This window comes from Notamacropus eugenii, chromosome 2, assembly GCF_028372415.1.
Source record: "Notamacropus eugenii isolate mMacEug1 chromosome 2, mMacEug1.pri_v2, whole genome shotgun sequence".
Lineage (NCBI taxonomy): Eukaryota > Metazoa > Chordata > Mammalia > Diprotodontia > Macropodidae > Notamacropus > Notamacropus eugenii.
In genome coordinates, this window is record NC_092873.1 from 10366795 (window position 1) to 10385959 (window position 19165).

Sequence of the window (19165 nt, forward strand, 5' to 3'; positions counted from 1 at the left end):
GTAACCTGGGTCCATTGTTCAAGAAGCTCAACTGAAAGCCTCTGGCAGTAGGGAGCAGCTGATCTAAACGTCATCCCTGAGTGATAGTAAATGGCTGTGAAAGTGCCCCAAAAAGGGAAAAAATGTAAGACCATCAAAGGTTACATTCTTGGTGACCAGCTGTCTCCTCCCATCCTTTCAGACAAGAAAGAACAAGACTTACTGTCACAGGAAGTTAAGACCTCTGCCTCCAGGGCCTCCAAACTGAACTTAAAGTAGACTCAGGCAATGGAAAAACTCGAAAAGCAAGGTAGCACCTGGTTCAAGGACAACCACAAAAATGCTGAGGAAAATAAAACCTTTATAAAGAGACTGACACGATTGGGAAAAGAGGTCCAAAAAGCCAGGGAGGAGAAGGAGGCAATAAAAAGTTGAATTAGGCAAAAGAAGGAAAAGGTTCAAAAGCTCAGTGAGCAAAACAGTTCTCTGAAACAGAGAACTGGGTTCAGGGAAATGAATGAGTGTAAGATAAACCGAGAAGTTGGAAAACAAACAAAAAAGAGTTTGAAAAAATACAAGATAATGTGAAACACCTCAATGGAAACACAAATGACCTGGAAAATAGATCCTGGGAGGACAATATAAAAATTATTGGACTACCTGAAAGTCATGATCAAAAAAGGAGCGTAGACATTATCTTCCATGAAATTATTGAGGAAAACAGTGCTGATATTCTAGAACGAGAGGACTAAATAAACATTGAAAGAATCCACTTACCACCTCCAGAAAAACACCCGAAAAGAGAAACTCCTAGGAAGATCATGGCAAATTTCAGAGTTCCAAGGTCATGTAGGAAATTCAGCAATCAGCTAGAAAGAAAGAATTCGAGTGTTGTGGAAATACAATCAGGATAACACAAGATGTGTTAGCTTCATCATTAAGGGATTGAAGGGCTAGGAAAAGCATATTCTAGAAGTCAAAGGAACTGCGATTAAAACCAGGAATGAGCTACCCAGCAAAACTGAGTATAATACTTCAGGAGAACAAATGGTCATTCAGTGATATAGAGGACTTTGCAGCATTCATGTTGAAAAGACCTGACTTGTACAGAAAATTTGACTTTCAAACACAAAAATCAGGAGAAGCTTCAAAAGATAAACAGGAAAGAAAAGTCATAAAAAAACTCTCTAAATCTGAAGTGTTTATCTTCCTACTTGGAAGGAAATTATTTATAACTCTTGAGACTATTCTCAGTGTTTGGGTAGGTGGAAGGATTGTATACACATGCACACATGCACACACACACACGCATTGACAAAGAGTACAGGCTGTGTTGAATCAGAAGAGAGGATATCTACAAAAATAATATATAGAAAAAACCTGAAGTGTGAGGGAGTAACATACTGGGAGGAGAAAGGGAGAAATGCAATGGGATGGGCTATAACTCATAAAGAGAGAAAGAAAAATCTAGTTCCATGGAGGAGAAAAGGGAGAAGAGGACAGGGGGTAAGTGATGCTACTCTCACTACATTCGTCTAAAGGAGGGAAATTAAATGCTCACTCAAATTGGTATAAAAATCTCTGTTATACTAGAGGAATGTAGCACAGGAGGCAACAAGAGGGGTGAGGGGAATGATAGAAGGGAGGGCAAATGGAAGAAGGGAATAACTAGAAATAAACACTTTTGGGAAGGAAGAAGGTTAAATGAAGGAATAAAACATACCGGGGAATAGAACAGGATACTGGGAAATATAGTTAGTATTAGAAAACATGATTATTATAGAAGTCTTCTTTAAAGCGGCCTGCATTTACTCTGTATTAAATTATTTGCCTTCTCTGGGGGATGAGTAGGGAGGGAGGGAGGGAGAGAAGGAGAGAGGGATGGAAAGAAGGTTGAATTCAAAGCAGTAGAAAGGAATGCTGATAATTTTTATTGCATATAACCCATAAACAGGTAACACAGGTAGTGAGGTACAGAAATTTATCTTGCCCTACAAGATAAGACAGAAGATGGGGAAAAGGGAAGGGTGTGGTGTGATGGAAGGGAGGGCTCATTGAGTGAAGGGGTAATCAGAATGCAGGGAATTAGTGGGTGGGGGGACGGGAGAGATAGGGAGAATAATTGGACATGTTACAAAGTGATGTTAAAGCACTTAACATTAAAACAATTGACAGAATTAATTACTGAGACTACACCAGAGACATCGTTAGATTGGGGAAATGCATTTTATTCTAAACCTCCTAGAGTCAGGTAACCTGGGGTAAAATGGGCATTGATGGAAAGGTTAAGGTTTGATTGGTAAATTTTTTTTTATGATCGTTATTTAAGTGGGAACTAAAACAGGTATAGAACGGCATGGAAGTCACTTAAGACTTCTCTCAAAAGATGTGCCTTAGCCAATGTGAAATTATAGTCATAACTGAAACCGTGGTCATTGCAACTTGCTATTTGAAGATGCTATGAGACTACTAAGTGACTGTTATTCTGAATCTAACTCCATATATGGATAGCAAAATAGTAATCTGAGCCTCCAATCCATGGTGCCATTAAGCCTGTATAGGAATTGAAAAAGGTGATCTCATGGGAAGGGTGGGAGAGCGGCTGTACAGCCTGGGCTGAGGTAGGATTCTCCTGACTCAATTTCCCCACTGATAGCTGGCAGACTCGAAGCCTCAGTGAATGCAAGTTGACAATCTATTCCTGCCTGAAACTGACAGGAATTTGGGGAGATTTGTTTTTCGCTGCAATGTCCTAACACTTAGTGGCAATTTCCTCTAGTCAAAAGGGTGGTAAGCCTAATACGAGATCAATTAAATTATAGCTTGTTGGTAGGGGAACATCCAAGGTCAAGTCTAAAATTAAGCTATTAGGCTTAGGAGTTTAGAACAACAACAGTAAGCTAAGGTCGTCTACTTCTTAGTAGGAATGTGGAGACAATTAGGACAAGGGCTTATGAAGTTAGCATACATAGTTATCATTAGTATCTCAGTTGGATACTGCTAAAAAAAATTACATTGCGGTCTACATTGTGAACACTTTAAAAGAGATATCACCCGACCAAAGGTGGGAATTGTTTTATGTGATATGAAATATGTTACAAATGAAAAATTAAAAAAAATATTAAATATAATTTAATTTAATATATTAAAATTCAAGTGTACAGTTGGTGGAGTTTTTATGTCTAGCTTTATGTGAGTGTAAATGACAGGCATAGTGTTCAGAAAATTTATAATATTGATGAAATAAAGGAAATAGCACACTCAACACACTTTCCCTTAACCAGTGAGAAATTATAGATTTTATGCATACATACATTACTTTTCCTTTGATCTAATTTCTCCTGTAGTTTTTTCTTATTTTCAAAATCAGTTCGATAAAATGATGCAACTTGTGAAACTACTGTCATGGAATGATATCACAAAGAATCAGCAAGTTCTTGTTGAAGCTTTCTTACTGTAACCTGAGTGAAATATTTCCAAATTATTTCTGTTCATGATTCCATGACATGATATTAGCTCATAAAAAAACGAACACACTTTTAAAATGAACAGAAATTAATATTTTCTCTTTCAACTTAACTTCATTTATATATTCATAATTACCATAGATTTACAGCTAGAGATATCTTAAGGACTATTTAATACAAGCACCTCATTTTGCCAACATGAAAACTGAAGCCCAACGAAGTTAAATGAATTACTCAAGGTCCTAAAGGCAGTCATTGAGAGAGAAGAGGATTGGAACTTGTCTCCTGAGACTACAAACCTCAATTAACTATACAACTTCACCTCCACTCAGCATGGATCAAATGCTGTCTTCTTCTTGCTCAGTGTACTCCCCATTAAGCAATGCATTCAACCTGATTTCCCCATCACCTCTTTCAGAGAAAAATTAAAAGACCTCCAAAGTTACCTAGGGACTAAACTCTTTTATCTGAAATTGACATGGAAGGTGATGTAATGGAGTGGGAATAATCAATAGTTTTTATATTTGATAGAAACATTAGGGGTTTCCCCTTCCCTTTTTCAGAAACGTGAACTACTTTCTTTCTCTGCCCCTGCCTTTACAATGAGGAAGACATGCATAAGAAAGGGATGCATTTTCGTTCCTCTCATAGTTTCCCCTGGAGAATGAACATAGGTGCTGATATCCTTATCAGGCTTAGTAAAAGCACTTGACAAGTATGTTTTAGTTTGCTCGCAGCCAAAACTGCAACATATATCCTTGTTAACTACCTTTCACATGTTCAACTCTCTTTGCCAAGGCTTCAAAGCAATTCACTTATCCATTAGAATAGGAATTACACGTCTGGCTGTAGCCAATGGACAGAGAAAATGAAAACAATAAAAATAGGGTAGTTTTCCCACTTATGTATACGCAGTATATTGCAAGGTCAGTGTTTCTACATACATAAGTATATTCATCCATATGCACATATCCAAATGTCCAAATATGCACAGAAATACACAGTCACAAATGCATAGAGAGATATGCTACAAAATATCATCTTCACTTCACCATACAGCAAAGTATGTGAATGCACCAGTGAGTAAGAGAAAATGAAACCAAAAAATAAAAGGAACTAAAGCTTTTTTTTCTCTTATTAGATAATATTAAGTGCCTTGAAACATTAAATTTAAATAACATCTAGTAAATTTTTGAAGGAAGCAGAAAGCAGAAAGATGGCAATAAAAACTTGTGAAAATAAAACTGACCTAATTAACTAAATACATACAAGTAAACTGAATTGTAGTATGGAAGGACTGGATTCAAATTCATGACGATATATACTAAAAATAAAATTTAAAAATTTTTTTGTGACGTGTTTCCCCATTGAATTGATGATGAATCAGAGAGAATGAGAACTGCTAGTAGATTGTAAGGGGCAATGCATATTCAACAAATAAAAGGCAATGATTCTAGAAACTGCAATTTTGGACACTGAGCAAGGATAATTATTAAAACAATAAAAAATACTGAGATAAAAAAAAATTAGTAGGGACACCCAAACAATTAAAAAATAAGATTAGTGAGGACACCTCAGGGGCTGAATCTGCAGTTGCAACAGTGAGGCCTCAGACCCCTTGGCCCACAGGCACCAAAGGCCAGTGATGGGGTTCAATCAGCAGACCAGGAAGGGAGACGGCTTTCCCATAGCTCTGGCAGCAGGCAGTGGCCACAGTTCTTGCACAGCAGCCCCTATGGAAGCTCCCTTGTTGGAGCGTAAAAACCCCTGGGGCCATTGAAGAGCTGAGTCTTGCCTCTGCCCTGGGTGGAGGCCCTGGGCTAGCTGCTCTTTGCTTCACACTGAATGGTGGCCCTGCCATCCAGCCTATCTGAAAATCAGCCCCAAGTGCTGACTTGGGAACTCGAGGCCAAGTGCCAGTGGAGAGGTATCTGCTAAGATTCTTGGCATAGAAATCGCTCTCTGCATCCAGACCAGGACACGCTTCATTGTGCCACTTTGGAGGAAGTGAAATCTCACAGATTCCCGGAGAATACCCTGCTCTTGACAAAGGACCCAAAAGTCAAGTAACTGGTTGGGAAAATGCCCAAAAAAGGGAAAAAATATAAGACTGTAGAAGGTCACTTTCTTGGTGAGCAGATGTCTCCTCCCATACATTTGGATGAGGAAAAGCAATGCTTACCCTCAGGGAAAGACATAAAAGTCAAGGCTTCCGTATCCCAAACAACCAAAATAAATATTCAATGGTCTCAGGCCATGGAAGAGCTCAAAAAGGAATTTGAAAATCAAGTTAAAGAGGTGGAGGAAAAACTGGGAAGAGAGATGAGAGAGATGCAAGAAAAGCATGAAAAGCAGGCCAACACCTTGTTAAAGGAGACCCAAAAAAATGCTGAACAAAATAACACCTTCAAAAATAGGCTGACTCAATTGGCAAAAGAGTTTCAAAACGTCAATGAGGTGAAGAACGCTTTAAAAAGTAGAATTAGCTAAATGGAAAAGGAGGTCCAAAAGCTCACTGAAGAAAATAGTCCTTTAAAAATTAGAATGGAACAGATGGAGGCTAATGACTTTATAAGAAAACAAGGAATCTCAAAACAAAACCAAAAGAATGAAAATATGGAAGATAATGTGAAATATCTCATGGGGAAAAACAACTGACCTGGAAAATAGATCCAGGGGAGACAATTTAAAAATTTTGGGATTACCTGAAAGCCATGATCATAAAAAGAGCCTAGACATCATCTCTCATGAAATTTTCACGGAAAACTGCCCTGAGATTCTAGAACCAGAGAGCAAAATAAATATTGAAAGAATCCACGGATCACCACCTGAAAGAGATCCAAAAAGAGAAACTCCTAGGAACATTGTGGCCAAATTTCAGAGTTCCCAGGTCAAGGAGAAAATATTTCAAGCAGCTAGAAAGAAACAATTCAAGTACTGGGGAAATAAAATCAGGATAACAAGAGATCTAGCACCTTCCACATTAAGGGATCGAAGGTCATGGAATGTGATTATCCAGAAGTCAAAGAAACTAGGACTAAAACCAAGAATCACCTACCCAGCAAAACTGAGTATATTAGTTCAGGGGAAAAAATGCTCTTTCTATGAAATAGAGGACTTTCAAGTACTCTTGATGAAAAGACCAGAGCTGAAAAGAAAATTTGACTTTCAAACAGAAGAACGAAGAGAAGCATGAAAAGGTAAATAGCAAAGAGAAGTCATATGGGACTTACTAAAATTGAAATGTTTACATTCCTACATGGAAAGATAATATTTGTAACTCTGCAAACTTTTCAGTATCTCAGTAGTTGGTAAGATTACACACCCACAGACACACACACACACAGCACAGAGTGAATTGAAGAGGATATGATCATATCTTTAAAAAAAATGGAATTAAGTGGTGAGAGAGAAATACATTGGGAGGAGAAAGGGGGAAATGGAATGGGGAAAATTATCTGTCATAAAAGAGGAAAGCAAAAGACTTTTCAGTGGAGGGAAAAAGAGGGGAGGTGAGAGAAAAACATGAAGCTTACTCTCATCAATTCGACTAAAGGAAGGAATAAAATGCACACTCATTTTGGTATGAATACTGATCTTCAATACAGGAAAGTGGGGGAGAAGGAGATAAGCAGGGTGGGGGGGATGATGGAAGGGAGAGCATTGGGAGGAGGGAGCAATTTGAAGTCATCACTCTTGGGGAGCAACAGCATCCAAAGAGAGAATAGAAGCAATGGGGGGGCAGGATAGGATGGAGGGAAATATAGTTAGTCTTACACAACACGACCATTATGGAAGTCATTTGCAAACTTACACAGACATGGCCTATATTGAATTGCTTGTTTCCCAAAGGGAATGGGTGAGGAGGGAGGGATGAAGAACAGTTGGAAGTCAAAGTTTTAGGAACAACTCTCAAGTATTGTTCTTACTATTAGGAAATAAGAAATACTGGTAATGGGGTATAACAAGTTATCTGGCCCTACAGTTCAAAAGAGAAGATCGGGACAAGGGAAGGAAGGGATGTTCGAAGAGAGGGTCGATCGGTAATAGGGGCAATTAGAGTGCTCAGTGAATTGGGGCGGGGGGAGGGGAGAAATGGGGAGAAAATTTGGAACCCAAAATTTTGTGAAAATGAATGTTAAAAGCTAAATAAATAAATTTTTAAAAAATCCAAAAAAAAAGTAAATATGTACTGGTTGACTTTGTAGCTGCAAAAAAAAATAAGTTTATTAACACAAAAAATATTAATGCTTAGTGCATAATTATATTCCTTTTAATAGAAATACTGTCCTAAATTTTAAAGAAAGGTAGAGACTAGTCATTGGAATTCCACTAAAAATATGATTCACTCTTCAATGTTTCTAAAACTAGTTCAAAGGAGTATGAATAAAAACTCGTCAGACTGATGAATATTTTAAAAATCTTATGAAAAGGGTAACGGTAATACTCACGAGTATCTCAAGGGAGATATATGATTTTAATTGCTACATTATTCCTAGCAAAATTTTGTAGGATTCTTCAGAAGTTTTAGCATTTCAAATAATTTATTGTATTTCATTAAGAAAATGTAATATTTGGAAAGGAATGAGAATAATAAATTAATCAATATCTATGCACAAGAGATAACACTATCTATGCTAATGAAAAAAAAATTTCATTGACTATACAATTTCTTTAAGCAAAGTGAGTCATCTTACCTAAAAGATGACACTGACACTTTATTTTTTTATTTTATTTTTATACTTTTATGTATTTATTTTTATTTATTTCTACATAAATACTTTCTTTATGAAAATTTATTTCTATTTCATAGAAATTTTAATTTGATATATTAAGTATTTACTTTTATGAACTTAATTACCTGTATTTTACTGTATTTCATTTCATTACTATTATTAAATTCACACTTACTTATGCGTTTTTATGGTATTATTTTATCATACTATTGCTTCTCATTCTTCTTTCTTACATTTCAAAATTTTGACAATAAAAGTTAATAATATTGCGTGCCTGCTGAAAATTCAATGCTTAAATTATCTTCATCAAATCAATTTTGACTTTCATTTCAAAAAGTTACATGTTTACCCAAGCAGAATTCTTAAAACCCTACCTCTCTTTCAGCCTACACATTTTCATATATACACATTTGCTCTCTTAAGTACATACATTCACTGGTCAACACTTTACTTCTCTATTCTACCGTAAGAACTTGTTTTTCAGTGTCAGCACAAACTATATTCAAAAGATCAATGAACAGTACCTGGGATTCACTCAAGAACTTTTCTTTAGTCATGGTTTTCTTTTGGGTGTCTTCAAGCTGTTGCTGAAACAACATATTTTCACTCTGAATTTGTGCTAATCTTTCTTGGATAGATTCCCATTTGATAATGTAACTTGTTCACTTTCCCCTTTTTCAGTTGATTTGTGTGTTGAAGTTCCTTTTCTTCTGTTGGGCAAGGTTTAATTCTCTCTGTATGCTTTTTAAATGGGTGTCTTTTCCCTGAAGCAATCGTGCACCAGACAGCTAATTCTCTAAACTATTGGTTTTTCTTTCAGCTTTAGACAGTTCATGAGGAAGGACACCATTGTTCTCTCTTAAGCTAGGGGTGTCATGATAGCTTGTGTTGTAAACAAAGCCACTCATCTCATTCTCCCTGAAAGGAATGTTCATGGGCTAGTTTGATGACTCACTTTGCTCATGATCGAGAACAGCAGAAATCGCATGGGAACTTCATGATGCAATTACTCTCTCTACTCTGTCTCTGTTTTGCATTGTTCAATTTAAAGTTCAGAACTGCATTTTCAGTCGTCAGATCATGTACTTTTCCACTGCACTGGAATGTAATTTTTCTTAAGACTTCTGCATTCAGTTGTAATTCTTTTGAAGCTCCTCAATCTTTTCTTTTCAAACTTTTATATCTTCCATACAATGACATTCTTTTTCTTCATCCTTAATTATTACTGTGTCTAGTTCGAGTTTGAGCTTGGCAACTTCGTCGTGTAGGATTAGATTTTTATTCAACAGACATTTTTCTTTCTCATTGCCGTTAGGAATCTAAATATAACAAACAGAAAAAAAATGTTACTCAAAACAAAATTATGTATTCTGATTTTCCTTAGTAATTCAAAATAAATGCCAAGGTGCCAAGAAGCAGAGTTTCCTCAGAAAAAATTAAATTAAGGGAGTTTCACCTATTTCACATTTCTGTCCAACTCAGTTTTCAAAAAGAACAGGTCTTAAAAGTGCTTCATCAATCTGAAGATAAGAAGTAAACTTCTAGTCCCACGAAGCTGCCTTTCAGCATATTTTATTTCCTTTGCTCTATCCATTCTATTCCAAACTGGATAGTCAAAGCGCTACAATAAAAATAAAAATACTTAATATTTACACATTGCCTTTTTATATTAAATTATTTTTTTGTTTTCCGTGTTCTAGAATCACTTCCATATAGCTTAGATGTTTTCCCTTTCCTTCTCCTCCATCACCTCTCTCTACACACACCCTCCCTGATTCTGTGTACAATCTTATATAGGTTCTACACGTACATTCCTATTAAACACATTTTCCTGTTTTTCACGTTGCAGAGAACAATTAAAATGAATGGGAGAAACCATAAAACAAAACATAATCCAAAGGAAAATGGTCTGCTTCATTCTGTTATCCAGTTCAGTATTTCTGTCTCAGGATGTGCAAGGCGGTTTGCCTCCAGAGGCCATTCAGAATCTTTTAGGTACTTGCATGGCAATGAATTACTAAGTGTACCAGAAAAATTCGTTGCACACTGCGGTTTTTGCTGTGTAAAGAGTTTTCCTGGTTCTGCTCCTATCACTAATCATCACTTCTAATAAATCCTTTCAGGTCTGTGTGAAGTCTTCATGCCACGTTGCCTTTTAAGGTATTTTAGAAAGTTCTTCCAATATATTATCACGGCTAAAATTTGCAACACACTTAAGAAGGAAATATTTAGATTATTCTCCCCATTTTACACATCAGGACTTACGGTAGGAGATATTACTGAATAACCTGCCCATTGTCACACTCAGTACGTAGTAGTAGCAGTGTTTCAAACCACGTCTCTTCAAACTCCAAATCAAACATGCTGTTGCAATAGCTAATTCCTCTTAGGAGCTGAAGACAAGCATTTGTCCTACGTTTAGAATCATTGTCTTGGTACAATTATATTATCTCCAGAACAATGAAGTGATAAGTCATAAATTTCTTAGTGGAAGTCCTCAGAAAATTCTCTTTGCTGATAGCTGTAGCGTTTTCACAGCAACACTGATTTAAATCTTTTAGAAGTTGTTAAGTCAAAACCTCTCATTTTCGGGATGGAAAAAGTGAGACCTGCAGTGTGTTCTCCTAGTGATGGTAACCTACCCTTCACCATCATATTTTAAAAGAATGATGAAAGCATTACTGAGGCCAAAGTGTAAAAAGTGCATATTGCACTCGTATCATAGTAAAACTGGTCCAGGAGCATTGTTCCCCATTCAGGACTGGTGGAAAGAGTTACATCAAAAAGCTTATAAGCTCCATGCTGTGACATCCTTTCTGGAAGTGTAGCAGGAGGGTATGAGGAGGTTTCAGCTGAGTTAAAAGGAGCACCCCAGGGCACCATTAACCAAGGATTACTGGGGGCCACCAACACAAATGATTTCCTTCAAACAACTTTTGAAGAAAATATGAAAATGCAAAACTGTAAATTTAGAATTTGATGAATATGTATTCCTATCATGGTGAGCAATGTTGAATTAGAATGAATGTAGGAATTCAGGTCACAGATAAAGCCAGAGGTCAGAAATCTAAGAAAAGTTTTTCTGTGGCAAATATTTTTTACTTCTCTTTCATGGGACATGAATGAGACAACAAAGTGAAATAGAGCAAATTAATAATATATACATATGTGTGTGTGTATATATATATACATATATATGTATGTATATATATTATATATTATTATATTATATATAATTATATATGTATTATTATATATTATTAATTTGCTCTATTTTTATATATTTGCTCTCTCTGTATATATATATATAGTAACCCTTAATCTCTCTCGTGAAAAGTACAAAGAGATGAATCGCTTAATCAAGGAATAAAAATGGTTTGTTTTGGAGGCGTCACTTTCTACCTCTTTGCATTCCTTTCTCCCACTAATTTAGGAGTGAATGACACTGATGAGCTCCCCCTTTTCTCTGACCAGAAAAGGCAAAGGCATTACTGAAATCCAGGGATTTTTTGAGTTGAAGTAGAGTTGGGTCTCAAGAATGGCCATTGAATGAAAAAGGAAAAAGGAACAACCAAGCATAACAAACAGCATATGCGGATTTTGATAACCAGCCATGTCCCGACTTGTGTGCTGTAGACAGATGTACCGGACTGAGGATGACAAATATGTAGCAAAATGAAGAAGCACAGTCCTGATTTTGAAAATATGGACTTAGGTTGGAAAGTGATCAAAGTGAATACCTCAGAAATCTCAGTGAATTGGGAAGAAGCTTTCTTTCTGCTTCCAAGAGGATTATTCACAATTCCACCTTGTTCAACTCTGGCTTTTAGCTCCAGAAAAAAGTCTCTTTGAGATGAGCTCTTCTTCGTCCTGGGGACAACAATTTCAGAAAATTTTAAATCATCTTTTTTCCTTCCAAAGTCAGCAACAACATTTGACCTTCAACTGGAATATAGAATGTGAAAAAGCAAGGAAAATAGCTTTATAGATTAAAAGAATACAGGCTACTGAAAATGAAAAGCCAAAATATAATAGCATTTCAAAGATGGAAAGCAACCTCAGTCACTACCCAAGGCAAGCCTTATCAATTCTTAGGGACCTAACTCTTACAAGCCTCAACTTGAAGGCTTCACAGGTGGAGGTGGCCACCACGTCTCAAGTGAGCGCATTCTGTTTCAAGATGTTTGTGTTGGTTAACAATTTTTTCCTGACATTCACCCTAAAAATGTACATTTTGGAAACTCTGATCCATTGCTCCGAGCTCTGATCCTCAGTCTGAAGCACAGAATGCTTCATCTTTCTTCAAAATGACTGTCCTTCAAAATCCTGAAGACATAAGAATCAATATCTTTAGTTCCTTTAACAGATCCTCACAAGTCATGGACCCCCAGGGTCTTCCTGTTAGGCATCGTGCTTACTACTTGTCATAATTCTGTGAGAGCCACAAATGAATTAATCAGGATAAGCCAATCTATTCACTTCAGAGTACACAGGGATTTTCACCTTGTCTGTTTTGAAAGCTATGCTTCTCTGAATAGGATGCAAAATTACACTAGCTTTTGGGTTCTCAGATAACAGTACCAACTCAGCTTCAGTTTAGAACTGACTAAGATTAACATCTTCTCAGACAAAATGCTGTCCAATTCTATTTCCTCCAACTTATACTTATGAAACTATTTTGTATTTAATTATATAATTTTGTATTCATTCTTACTGAATTTCATGTGATTAACAGGTTCCATCCAGTGCTCTGACTTATGAAGACTTTGTCTTTCCTCCATGTAGAAAGACTTGAATAATTTTACGTAAATTAATAAGAAAATAAGTAAAAGATAAAGATCCTAGAGAGCAACGAACTATTCTGAAATAGTGAGGGATGTATACTAAAGTGTAATGTAAGGAAGAGCAAAAGGGAATGAACTTGAAATTTCATTCGCCAAGAATTTTCAGGTAAGGAAATACTCTCTGCAAAAAGAGAGGATTTCTCTGGAACTTATATTCTTATGGAAGGTGAGGAGAGATCAGTGGTGTCAAATAGATGCCCCCAGGACTGAGTTTTGTGAAGAAATTCGGGGCAATTTCAGACCTCTGGCTCAGAGTCAGGTAAGATGAACTCTGTGTCAACATTTGAAACCAGATCTTTCTGGACTTGAGGCTTATTGTATTCATTACATCATGCTGATTCTGTATTGGGAGAAATACTTCACAAAGTACCAATTCCATTGTACTTTTCCATGGCCTTTTAGACTGTAATTTTACATTCAAATGATACTAGACGGGAATTTTTTTGTTTGTTTTATATTTATGTGTACTTATTTACAAATGATTGAACATAACTTATTTATTTAAGACATTATTTATGTCTTGTTTAGGATGAAGTAGCTTGGTAAACTGCATTGCCTGTTGTATTTCCCATTTCCATGTAAAAACAATTTTATAACATTTGTTTTCAAAACTTTGAGTTCCAAGTTCTCTCCCTTCCTCCCTCCCCACCCACCTTTATTGAGAATTCAAGCAATTCAATATATGTTATACATTTGAAGTCATACTAAATACTTCCAAAATAATCATATTGTGAAAGAATAACTATATTTGCCTCCATCCAATCACACTTCCCATTTATTCTCGTCTCTCATTTCACCCTGTCCCTCCTTCAAAGTGTTTGCTTTGGATTACCCCCTCCCCCAAACTTCTTCCCTTCTGTCAATCCCCCCCTCTTATGCCCTTCCCCTTACTTTCCTGTACGGTAAGATAGATGTCCATACCCAAGAGAGTGTGGATGTTATTCCTTCCTTAAGCTAATTCTGATGATGGTAAGGTTGACTCTCTCACTCTCACCTCCCTCCTCTTCCCGTCCACTGTAAAAGCGTTCTCTTACCACTTTTGTGTGACATAAATTACTCCCTTCCACCTGTCCCTTGTCCATTTCTCCTCCTCCCGGTACATTCCTCTTTCAACTTTTATATTACTTTTCAATACCATCCTTTGATATTCAACTCACCCAGTGCCCGCCAACTATCATAATGAGAAAAGTCTCATGAGTTACAAATTTTTTTTCCATATAGGAATATTAACAGTTTCATTTTAATAAGTTATTTATGATATCTCTTTCCTACTTTCCTTTCCATGCTTTTCTTAAGTCTTGTATTTGTAAGATTCTTTTTCTGTTGAGCTCTGTTTTACTCAAATATGTATTAAATTCCTCTGCATCATTGAATATAATTTTTCCCCACTCAGTTTTGATAGGTAAGTAAGTCTCAGTTTTAATCCTTGCTACTTTGACCTCTAGAATATATTCCAAGTTCTCTGACTTTTATATTGCCCAAGCGCCCAATTCTTGTGGTACTGGGATTGTTGTTCCACAATATTTGGATGATTTCTTTCTGGCTGCTTCCAATATTTTATCCTTGACCTGGGAACTCTGGAACTTGGCTATGACATTCTGGGAGTTTTCCTTTTCGTATCTCTTCCGGGAGATGATAGGTGCCTGCTTTCAATTTCTATTTTATTCTCTGTTTCTAGAATATCTAGAATATCAGTTCTCCTTTAGAACTTTTAGAAATATGATGTAGAGACTCTTCTTATATCATGTCTTTGAAGTAGTCGAAGATTTTTTCAATTATCCCTCCTGCATCTATTTTCCAGGTCAGATGTTTTTCGGTTAGATATTTCAGATTATTTTGTGTTTTATATTCTTTTGGTTTTGCTTCGTCATTTCTTCATTTCTGATACACTCTTTATCTTCTGTTTGCTCCATTCTAATTTTAAGGACTCACTTACTCAACGAACTTTCGAGTTTCCTTTAAAATTTGGATGATTCTGCTTTTTAAGGCATTCTTCTCCTCATTGATTTTTTCCACCTCTTTTGCCCTTTGGTCTAGTCCACTTTTTTAACACGTTATTTCCTTCAAGATATTTTTGGTCTCGTTTATGAACTTGTTGACTCCTATTTTGCCTATGATTTTTTTCCCCTTACTCTCTTTTCTCTTCCAAATTTCCCTCTATTTCTCTTATGTGATTTTCAAAATCCTTTCTGAGCTCTTCTATGACCTGGGACCAATTTATATTTATGTTATATAAAAATCATAGCCCTTTCTTAAGATTAAAAAGACTATAATACTCACCTCCCTATTCCAGGAAACCCATACATATTCTTAACAAAAAGAGATGGAAATAGTGTCTTTTAAATTTCATTTTCCCTGATTCAAATGATTTGCTACTGTTCTCAGTTCAAGGTCCAGAATTCTGAGAAAGCATTGAAGTTTCTGTTGAGCTCCACTTTTTTACATCATCATTCTTTTTTCCTTAACTGATGTCTAATATTTTCAAATAGCATTTCTGCAGTCACTTGCTTCACTTCCTCTTGTTTCAGAGTAAACCTAGGTGAAAATTGCCTTTTTTCAATGACAGTTCAGTGGAAGGAAGTAATAAATGCCATTTGAATATACTCATCTGGATGTCTAAAAGAAAAAGAATGTTCATTTCAGCTGAACTAAATCCATGTAGGGAACTCATTGTCAAGAAACTCCCTCTATTGATGCAGAGTGGTCCGTGCTCTATCCTTTGAAGCTTACCTTTTCGTATTACCTGTGGCACTGAGAATTTGTTGGCCTGCACAGGCCCACAAAGTCAGGACATGTTAGAAATTGATGGGGTGCTTGGGTGCATGTGATTGGACTCCTATTCTAAAATCACATTTCTCTTCAAAGATAACATTTGTTCTTAGCCTCAAAACCCTATCTCAGGCAGTTTCTCCCCAGTCCAAGCACACAGCCTGCCCCAGCAACCACTATTTTCTCATTTACTGATACAGTAGCAAGTTCCAACTAGAGAATTCATGAGTTTAAACAGCTGTATGCTGGCTGACCTGTTTGTGTACTTGATCATAATGACATTCACTACTCACTGACCAATCATATGTATCTTAGACTTCGATATAAGTACACTCCCTTTCATTTATCTCCTCCAACAAGATATTCATGAGATCAGGACGGTATTCCTTAGTCAGTCCTGTGGCCAGTGGTCAGTCCTGACCACTAGTTGACTTCGTGAGGTTTCAGGCCTAAAATTGTACCTCCATGGAGTGGCCCTTATTCGTTTCCAGACGAATGTTGGGTAAAATACTTCCCCAGTAGCAAAACTACATGTTCCTTTAAGAACTAACCATTCCATAATCCCACCTTGAATCATCTAGTTAGCCTATTTGACACATGTTTTACTATAGAAAATGCTCTAGAAACATTACCTGTACACAGATAAGGTTGCAGGTGCCCTAAGGACCCTTGTCCGCTGAAAAAGGTAAATCTTTACTTTGAGTTCAGAAATGCTTGAGTCTTTGCATTCATTCGAAGTGAACTGCCCCTTGTACTATGATCTTGGCAAGGGTCTCACTGCCCCCCTTCTAGCCTTCATCAAAATCAGTGAGGAACCCATTTTTTATCCAGGCTACTTTAGGGCATTATAGTTCTATGAAAAATGGGTCATATTCTTATTTGTGTACAACTTCTTTTTTGTATTCAATGAAAAGGAATTCCATAAATTCTATATAGCTAGAACAACAGACTTTTTTCATTATTCCTGAGTTTTGATGCATTGGGATGACTCTGGAGAAATGTGTAGAAGGGCATGTACATAAAATTCTATCCATTTTCCCATCACTATTGATTATTCAGAGTTGACTTTTTTACTTCATTTTGAAAAATAAAACACAAATAATTGTGCTACCATTTTCAAATTTCGCTCAAAATACATCTCTTCCTTACATCCCTAGAGTGCAAATGAATAAGTAAGGCTCAACAATAATACTGTTTTAATGACGTAGTCCTTTTGCCTTTCTAATCTTAAATCCCCTGTCACATTTCTTCAACAGTAAGAATAATGCTTCCAAGACTTTCTTTAAAATCGCGAGTTTCATACCTAAGGCCATGGAGTTCTCTGTTCCATTCTGCTTTTTGGTGTACGAACTCACATATCCTTTGTCCTGTTTCTGGCCATCCTTCCTGTAGTCCACGAATCTTGCTTTGTAAACTCTTAACTTTTCTGGTGAGTAGTGGGCAATGCCTTTTTTCACGTTGTAGTGATCAGTCCTATCCAGGAACAGCATCCTCAGGTTTCACAAGTTTAATAAGATGTATACAGACAAAAACACAAAATAAAAATATGAGTATTTTAAAATCTGCAAGACAGTAGCAATATTCCCAGAACTGAAATGCTCTTGCAATGGCAAAATAATATGAAAGCATAAATCCGGAGAATATAACAAAATATTACTTGGTCAAAAACTTCACATTGTGTATCAGAATAACCTATTTTTCTGTGAGCATTGAAGAAAATGATAAAAGATCACTAAGGGATAAATTACTTAATAGAAAAAATATATATGAAAGCTCAGAATTCTTCACAGTATGAGAAAAATATATGTGGAAAGTAAATATTTTGATGTGTACTCTGCGATGGGACAAATAAGATTAATATAATGGATGCTATGCCTAATATCTATATATTTCAAATATACTGAATGATTTTATAAGTATCATAAATGCGTTTTATTTTACAAAGTTGTGTGGAAACACGGCTTCTCCTTTAGAGATTTATAATAGCAAAAACCGTTCAAGATTCACATGGTAATATCAATCTTCGTTTATTCATTGGCCAGACTTCTAGTAACTTGAAACAAATATAGCTGAAACAGCAGAGGAAAGTGAAAAATTCTTTATAGTATTAAGCAAAATAGCTGCCCCTTTACTCTTCAGAGAGGTATGGAGCCAAATTGTTACCTAACCCAGAGGTAGTAACGTGTGTTATGTCAAGTTACAGATTCAACAGATTTGAGTATTGGGTTTCCCTTGGTAACTTTCAATTCTTCGTATATTTCAGTGTTTAGCAAAACTGAGGCAACAAGACAAAACTCGCTTGCTAGATGGAGCCACACTGATTGTAGCAGGAAGTGAAGCTGACGGTAAGAGAAATGATAAGCTGAAACATTCAAAGCAAAGGAAGAAGCTGTGGCACAGAGAAGTCAAAAGGCATGTTAATACTCACACAATTGGTATGTGTATAAGGCAGAATCTGAACCTAGCCATTTCTGGTACGGTGTCCAGTACACTGTACTATATGTCATGTTGACAGAAGAATTACAAAAATTAGGCAGAACACTGACAAGATTGTTGACATTTTGTGCCGTTTTATGGAAGATTTTAGTAATTTAACCATTCTTTTCATGAAAGAGATCACTGCCTGATCTCTTGATACTTGAAGTCAAGTCAATCTCTTCAATGGTTCTCCTTTCACCAACCAAGCAAATAAAATTAATGCACCTTATCCTACCATGAAGTATTAATAACACACATTATATAATATAGCACTTAGAGGCTTACAAGATACATTCCACCCCCCAAAAAATCCTGTGAACTATGGTATTTTCTTGATTAAGAAACTGAAGCTCCAAGTTTAAGTGACTTGGCAACAGAAAAAATCTCGGCCCTCGGCAAATTTGTAATCCCCTAAGTTTCCATATTTAATTCTCACTGCTAAATACTGTCCAGAAAAACTCGATTTTTCGCTGTCACTTTTCTGCCTTTTTACTCAGTTTCCATCGTTTAAAGGTTCATTTCACCTCCCTATACTCCCATGATCTATAGCTACTGAATTCATACCTATCCTTTAAAACTCAACTCACATGCTACCTTCACACACAGGTTATTTTTTCTTGAAAGTTAGTGTTCTTTCCCCCACTGAAGCTCACAGAGCATTATGACGGTGCATTTCATACATATGCGTATATATACAAATATGCATTTGTATGAATATTTATATATATAAATACATATATAGCACATGTGTACACATATATCTACTTAGGTACACATGCACTTATATTTATATGAATATACATGTCAGTATTCGAGTTACCTAGGTAGGGTATATCCCCTATTAGATTGCACACTCAATGAGATAACTTATACAAACTTTGTGTATTCAGCA

The 19165-nt window shown here is 36.2% G+C and overlaps 1 long non-coding RNA gene across 1 annotated transcript; it reads right to left on the bottom strand.

Moving 5' to 3' along the window:
* Window positions 1-528: 528 nt before the first annotated feature.
* Window positions 529-12107, bottom strand: LOC140524349 (uncharacterized). Its single transcript, XR_011973676.1, has 5 exons — window positions 11923-12107; window positions 9639-9803; window positions 8707-9501; window positions 3294-3440; window positions 529-848 (listed from the first exon to the last, which is right to left on the bottom strand). It is a non-coding gene; the product is annotated as an uncharacterized lncRNA (long non-coding RNA).
* Window positions 12108-19165: the final 7058 nt, after the last annotated feature.